The sequence below is a fragment of the Gossypium hirsutum genome, chromosome A10, assembly GCF_007990345.1.
Source record: "Gossypium hirsutum isolate 1008001.06 chromosome A10, Gossypium_hirsutum_v2.1, whole genome shotgun sequence".
Lineage (NCBI taxonomy): Eukaryota > Viridiplantae > Streptophyta > Magnoliopsida > Malvales > Malvaceae > Gossypium > Gossypium hirsutum.
Window position 1 is genome coordinate 49,247,206 of NC_053433.1, and position 8,998 is coordinate 49,256,203.

Sequence of the window (8,998 nt, forward strand, 5' to 3'; positions counted from 1 at the left end):
CATGGCTGAACCGAATAGACATAGTGTGAACAGCTTTTATACGCCCTTGGGAAGAGAATCGGCCAAGCTTGAAAGGATGAAAAACTTGATCACTCTTGGCCGAATAGTTGCCTTGAAGAACACCAAAATTAATTAGCTTTTAATGCATTAGTTCAGCTGCACATGCATCTTCAAATTCATTGAATCTCCATGCATGAATCTGTCCAATTCATCTCCAAATTCGGCTGCACCTAAAAATAAACATGAACTTAATTAATTTCAAGCAAATTCATCTAAACTAAATTAAAATATAATGTGAACATCCTAAATAACATTGAGACAACTTAAATATTAACAAATCATAACACATAAATTCGGCTAGACAAATTTAAAACATGTAATAATTTAGACAAACTAAATGACATCAAGACATCTTTAATTTAACTAAATCAAGACATATTAAACACTTAAATTAATTAAGACATATTTAAAAGCTGTAATGAAACTTATTTAAATGTTTATTTAAATGGTCTAAATTCCAGTCATCAAATTAATTAGCTAGAACGAAATTCAGCTTCAAAGAAGTTGAATATGTTCAGCTCGTTTTTAAACTCCTTGCTATCATTTTCCTCAACCCGTTCCACCATTGCTAAAATAGCATCTTTGAATCGTTTAGCTCTAGCTCGCGTTATTGGACCAATGGGCAGCTTAATGGCTTCTTGTTCGTTCTCCATTTGGTTCGTAGGCAAGCTCACATCACATTTTCTCAAGGTATTACAAAATAAAATACAATCTTAAACAAATATATATGAATTATATAATTAATCGTGAACACAAGTCTCAAGAGTTACTCAAAATTTAAATCATAAAATAACACATCTCTTTATGAAAACATTTTCGCTTCATAGGTATAAATAATAGATACGTCCTCATAGGTATATATATATTGCAATACATACTCACAACTTACATTTGTTTATCATTTTCTATAATCATATGAATAAGGTAATATGCTCCCATAATCATAAACTCTTAACAGATATTCAAGGAAAACAAAACTTAAATAAAATAACAAGTCAAATGCCATATGAGCATTTCATAGTTTAAATGCATAAATGTACTGCAAAGTTTATATCATGCATATTCTATCTTCTTTACTCCTTAGTTTCATGACTTATAAAAATTCCATAACTTTAACAATGCACTATATAACCGAATACACATGTTATCAAACAAGCCAAATGTATATTATTATTGCGTTCTTGGTATAGGCTTAATATAGAACAAAACATTTATGTATTACTTATTTATCATGAATTCATGCAAGGTGCGCATTTGAACAAGTGCCAAGTTATACTTAACATTTAAACATCAAATATATATATATCAAGTAGTCGACTAGGATAATCATGAACAAAATGAGCTAGATCGTAGCTACCCCTCATTAACAAACTAAATGAGCTAGATCGTAGCTACCCCTCATTAAAATAATGCCACATTTAATATCCTCCATCAAACAATTAATAAACATGCATTATACTAATACTATTTCATGGGCGAATCTCTATACCTAGGATCACTTATGTATATAAGCTTCCATTATCTCTTTACCAGCAAATAAATTTGTTAAACTGCTTTAACCAAAGACATGCAGATTGAGACTAAACATGGCAACTAAATTCACATACATACTGCTTAATAATATGAAACACAAACATAGCTATCTAATTAACTTATGATCGATTTTTATCATGTCACATTTAAGATAAAAAACTAAACTTGATATTTAATCACCTAGCACAATATATATATTCATGGCATACGGCATCTCAACCAAAATAGACCTCAACCACAACTAAATTTGTAATGCCCCCATACCCGAGACCATCACCGGAGTCGAGCACGAGGTGTTAACGAACTTAATTCATTAATTAAACAGCTCAAACAATTTATTTTTAAAATTTTCATACAAGCTGGCTAACTGCGTCACAGTCGCTTAAAAATTCATATCTCGAGTTTCGAAACTCAAAATTAAGATCCGTAAATTTTTCCTGAAACTAGACTCATATATCCATCTGATAATATTTTTTCTAGAATTTTTGGTTAGGAAAATTAGTACAATTTATTAGTTAAAGTCTTCCCTGTTTCAGGGTTTGGCTACTCTGACCCCTGTGCACTACGAATCAAATTTCTTTCTGTACATAAATCCAATGACTATGACCTTTGTTTCGCTTAAAAATAGAATCAATAAGGAATCCATACATATAAATTTTGAGTCCTAATTATTTTTACACAAATTATGGTGAATTTTCAAAGTCAGAATAGGGAATCCAGAAATTGCTCTGACCCTGTTTCATCAAAACGTAAATATCTCATAAAATACAACTCTTTTACCTATTTTGTTTCTTCCACATGAAAATAGATTCATTAAGCTTAAATTATATATTTATTCATCATCTGATTCTATCTCTACTATTTTTAGTGATTTTTCAAACTCACATCACTGCTGTTGTGTGATTCTGTTTTATAGCCAATTTCACCATTTTATGGATTTTCATAGATTAGTTAGCACATAAAGCATACGTGTTATCAAATATAATCTCGATTAGCCACTCCAATAGCTAATCATTCTCAAACATTTCCATGCCATCCATGAGCCAATCATAAGATTATATACACAAAAGGATTATAATGCTATACATGCCATATTCCCAAAATATGAAAGCCACCATACCGAGATGGTTCGTTGATAGTGTGAGCGTGCCTCTGACTGTCCTGATCTCCAAACCGGCTTGTCAAAACTACAAGGAATGGAAGGGAAGGAGTCAGCATAAATGCTTAGTAAGTTCACATGCAAATAACAAATAACTTAACAAAGCAATTATACCAACCAACATTAGCATAATATCACCAAAACAGATATCACATTTCTATTCATCATTCATTGTCTTACTACATTATTGTTGTCGTATCAAGTCTCAACCCGAGGGTTAAGTACGTACCTGTCCAAAGTGCCCATTCCACAACACTTACCAATACGTCACTTGCATCTTGAGTATTCTTCCATTTCACTAGATATTTACCCGTTGAACACATCGAAATATAACTCGGATACTTGGAAAGTTTGCACATAAGTGCCACATATGTAGCTAAGCTACCATGTAACCGGCCCATAAGAGAACTCGGACTCAACTCAACAAGCTCGGCTGCCTAGTTACATCTCACGAACTCGGACTCAACTCAACGAGCTCAAACATTCGCATCCATAAGTGAACTCGGACTCAACTCAACAAGCTCGGATGCCCAAATAATCTAATCTATTCCTAAGGTTCAACGGGACTTTCCTCATTCGTTCTCCTTTACCATTCTCCTTGGAATACTAATGACGATACTTTGGTAGTCTTTCACATTTTTCACATAATTCATAAAATTTTTGCATGTTGTCCAACAATGACCACAAAGCATAGAATTGCATGATAACAATCATAATATCGTATAAATAGCATTAAATGATTTGAAATAATGGTTATATTACAATATTTACATATGAACTTACCTCGTATGCGAAAATGGTCATTTTTACCATTTTGTCCACAACTTGGTATTTTGTCGATTTTAGCCCGAATTTTGATTTTCCTTACTCTATCATTTCAAATATAGCCTAATTAGGACTCATATTATTCAAATCAACCCAAAATTATATTTTGGAAAAATTACAATTTTGCCCCTAAACTTTCACATATTTACACTTTTGCCCTAAATCTCGTAAATTAAACTTCATCCTATTTTCTTATGTTTTATGATATGCTGATCATGTTTCCCTTCTACAGCAACATCCAATTCTCAATCTAACATGTACTTATGAACATTAGGTATTTTTACCGATTATGTCATTTTAGTCGTTTTTGCGTAAAATCACTTAGCAAAAGTTGTTTAACACAATCTCAAGCTATTCTACCATAAAACATCAAAATTCATGCATATCATTCGTGGGCAAATTTTTAAATATAAACCCTAGCTCAAAATATTGGTAGAAACAGGTAAACCGAGCTACGAGATTTCAAAAATGTAAAGAACATTAAAAACGGGCATAGAAATCACTTACAATCAAGGCATAAAAGTGTTGAAACCCTAGCTATGGTGGAGAGAAAAATTTGGCAGCAACTTATAGAGAAGATGATCATTTTTGTGTTATTTTTCCCATTTTATTTCATTTAATATCAAAATGACCAAAATGCCCTTCCTTTTTAAACTTTCAAAAATTCCATCCATGTCCAAATATTTGTCCATAAACTTAGAAATTGGTCAAATTTCTATTTAAGACCTCCTAATTAATATTTCAAAGCAATTTCATACTAGAAACTTCTAGAATGCAAATTTTGTAACTTATTCAATTTAGTCCCTAACTTCAAATTAAGCACTTTATGCATAGAATTTCTTCACAAAATTTTCATGCAATCATATCATAGACCTCAAAATAAACATAAAATAGTTATTTCTATCTCAAATTTGTGGTCTCAAAACCACTATTCAGATTAGGCCCTAATTCGGGATATCACAAAATTGAAATCAAGTCAAGCAAAATAATTAAGCCATTTTCGCATGGCTAATTTACAGCATTTCCAAAATATTCAATCTCAAAATTAGCCTATACATGCCATAATTTAAGTTTAGCTTAAAGGTACCAAAATAGTAGATAGTGTGATAAGCTTGGCTAACAATCCCCGAACTTGTAGCTTGACTTCAAAATCTATAAAACGGAGTAACATAAAACACAGAATAAGCTATCGTAGCTTAGTAAGCTATAAGCAAATAAACAACTCATTAACATATACAAATTGATAAAATACTACATTTCCATGTGCAAAGCTACCTTGGCCGAATGCTTCCATGAACGTATTAGCCAAATATCAATCGGATTCCTAAGTTAAATTATCAATATGTAATCCACTTCACAAGTATAAATATTTATATAAGCTTAAGAATTCATTTAAAACATCACATACACAAAGTATAACCATAGCTTATTATATACATGATTACATATTAATGTATATCCAATGATCATTTTCACAATATCCACACCACTTGTTCAAGCTGAATACACTTAATTTAAAACATGGAAATTCATGCTTTATATCATTTATAACTTATATTATCAAACAAGTCATATACAAACCTTACCATTAATAACTAGCAAGCTAATTCATACCTTTCACTTCTTTTGTTCATTTAACACATCCGATCACAATTTGCCTTTGGCTGATGAACCATTCAAAATTGGATAGGACACTCAGATAATCATATAATTCATACAATGCCAATGTCCCAGACATGGTCTTACATGTAGCCACATATCGATGCCACTGTCCCAGACAGGTTCTTACACGTAAACACATATCGAAATCACAAATCGATGCCATGGACTTACTCGCACACATATATCGGAATCCTATGTCATGACATATGTATCCTAACTATTCCTAAGGTTCATATGGGGTTTTCAGACGTCGTATCTCAGTCAAATCAAAGTCGGAACTGTGGTAACCATATTCAAACACATTCGACTATAGCATAATTTAATCTTAATATTTCATAACAGCATGTGATTATAACATTAAACTATCAATAAACCCGTCTATTTGCTTATAAACTTACCTCAGACGATATAAAAATGGAATCGGGCAGCTAGTCGACAACTTTCATTTTTCCCCGATCCAAATTCGATTTCTTTGGTTCTTGATCTAAACATATTCAAATTAAGCTCATTCAAACATATTTTCATTCAATTTAGTCCAAAAACTCATAAATAGGCAAATTACCATTTTACCCCTAACATTTACAATTTTTATAATTTAGTCTTTATTGCACAAAACACAAAATACACAAAATTTCACAACACCCATGTTAGGCCAAATAGTACCCATGCTCATACAAGTCCATATATTTTATCAATTTCACATTTTAGTCCATCAAATTATTATTTTTGCAATTAAGTCCTAATTATTCAAAATCATTAAAAACTCCAATACAAAATATGTTAATCTAAACCATATCTTTCATTTTTCATCATCAAACAACAAAAATCACAAGCTATCGACAATGGCACAACTCAAAATATTCACCAAAATCAAAAATTAAAGCTTGGGTTTTGTAGTACTCGAAGCAATGATCTCAAAAACGTAGAAATTATCAAAAACTGACAATGAACGAACCTTGAATTTAGCTTGCAAGATGGCCAAACCTATCCTGATGTGAGCTTGCCTACGAACCAAATGGAGAACGAACAAGAAGCCATCAAGCTGCCCATTGGTCCAATAACGCGAGCTAGAGCTAAACGATTCAAAGATGCTATTTTAGCAATGGTGGAACGGGTTGAGGAAAATGATAGCAAGGAGTTTAAAAACGAGCTGAACATATTCAACTTCTTTGAAGCTGAATTTCGTTCTAACTAATTAATTTGATGCTGGAATTTAGACCATTTAAATAAACATTTAAATAAGTTTCATTATAGCTTTTAAATATGTCTTAATTAATTTAAGTGTTTAATATGTCTTGATTTAGTTAAATTAAAGATGTCTTGATGTCATTTAGTTTGTCTAAATTATTACATGTTTTAAATTTGTCCAGCCGAATTTATGTGTTATGATTTGTTAATATTTAAGTTGTCTCAATGTTATTTAGGATGTTCACATTATACTTTAATTTAGTTCAGCTGAATTTGCTTGAAATTAATTAAGTTCATGTGTGTTTTTTTGGTGCAGCCGAATTTGAAGGTGAATTGGACAGATTCATGCATGAAGATTCAATGGATGTAAAGATGCATGCATAATGGGTTCATGCACCTAACGATACATGCATGGAATGCATTAAAATTGGTGTGTTGATTTTTAAGTTTTCTATGTGTCCATTCGGCCAAAAGAGATGATTGTTCATTATCCAAAGCTGCCATTTATTTCCTTCACATTGCTAGAAATCTTTTGGCCATTCGGTTCAAGGTGTTCACACTTTAAGGCTCTTCAAAACCGTCCATTCACACCTGATATGGCTGCTCAAGTACTCTCTTTATTATTGGTAATTTTTCAGCAAGAGTTGCCTCTTGAATGCTCATTTAAACCCATTAGCTGAATGTAGCTGCTACATGCATCTCCAAGATCCATTTGCTTAAGGTGGAAGCTTCATAGTTGGTCACAATTCAGCCGAATCTACATTGCCCCATATTCATGAAGTTAAGCTGAATTTTAGTTCAATGTTTGCTTAGAAATTAAGTCTTGAACTTGTCTATTCGGCTACTAGTTGAAAGTCTATAAATAGTTTCTATTTTTCTTGTAAAAGGACTTTTGACAAATCTCTGAATGAAATATCATTTTAGTGAGGCAATTCACTCTCTTTATTCTTCAAAGCTCAATTGACTTATCTTTACGAGTGGCGTCAATCTGACTTTGTTTCGAACTTATCACCATAAGGTGTGGCGTTCCAACTATACCGAAGGTTCCTATTTTGCTAAATAGAGGGTCTCAGTTTTATCTACCATTTCTTTCCTTTTCTTTGAAACCTTTAAGCCCGGGTCCTTATTTGTTAATAAGGGTTCGTTCTTGTTTCATTAGAAACCATTATCCCCATTTTGCTTCCTAATTCATTTAAAACCAATATAATTCATCTTATTGAATTTTAAACTAAATCGACACTACCTAAATTTGATCGGGAACATAATACGACTCATCACATCATCCGAATCGAGCTCGTATCATATCCCTTGTGATACGAGCACGCCCCGCGAACTTCATCGAGCAAGTCTGTCAAGCCGAGCATTGACATGTTGGCAAGCTGATCCCAGCTCGTTTCCAGCTCCACGAGCTCCGTCTAGCTCAAATCCAGCTTATTCAAGCTCGATCCAACTTGCCTGAGCTAAACCGAGCTCACTCCTAGCTCATATTTAGCTCACGAGCTAAACCTTAGCTCAACTTCACCTTAGGAGTTTAGCCTCAGCTCAACTTTAGCTCACGAGCTAAAACTTAGCTCATTTTAGTTTAAACTCGGTTTTGTCTTTAATACATTAAATAAAATTTGCACATATTCATTTAAGCATTAAACTTGTCTTATATTAATATTTGTTATTAATATATCATTGTCATTATATAAATTGATTATGTTCACATAGCCGAATTAATGCATGACATTAATGTGTTCACATCATGCCGAATTTATGAGTGTTCATGAGATGTCTTAATGACTTGTTTATTTCATGTAGGTACATTCCTTTGGACGGTACAATGTATGAATGAAGAAACATCTCTTTTGGGCATTCCACACTCATGAATGAAGAAGTATTAAATGCTGGTGCATGTACGGCTAGATGCAATGTTTCTACAAATTCATGCATGTGTCGAATGCATGTATGGACATTAAAGGCTAGTCCATGAATGGATCAAATGCATGGGATGATAGAATGCATGAATGGCTTAAGTGCATGTATGGTGGCTGTCTCTTAACTTTCCAAGGCACTTATTCGGCCAAGAAGTAGCTGCTAACTAATTCTATGTTGACCATAGAGCTCCTTGAACATGTTCACACTTTGAATTGACCTATAGGCTACTACACATGCATGGATGGGTTCAAGAACGTCCAAGGGAAGGAATTAACTCAATAATTCAACACATTGATTGAATTAAGTGCATGCACAAAGGGGAGAACGAATTTACTAGGTTCATGCTACCATTTATGAACTTACATGCCATTAAAGTGTTTAATTATGAAGATACATGGTCCATACAAGTGCATGAACGTCCCAAGGAGATGAATGCAACCTTTTGGTGCACATACAAGTCACTTGAAGCCTTTCTTTATGACTAAGCATTCATGCACAAACTAAGGGGGAAGAAAGTGTCCATTCAGCTAGTGCATGAATCTGCCGAATTTATGAACTATTTTAATACATTAGTGTGAACGTTTTTATTATTGTGTGAACACCTAGATGCCGAATTTGAATGGTCATCTATGTGCCTATAAATATTTGTTT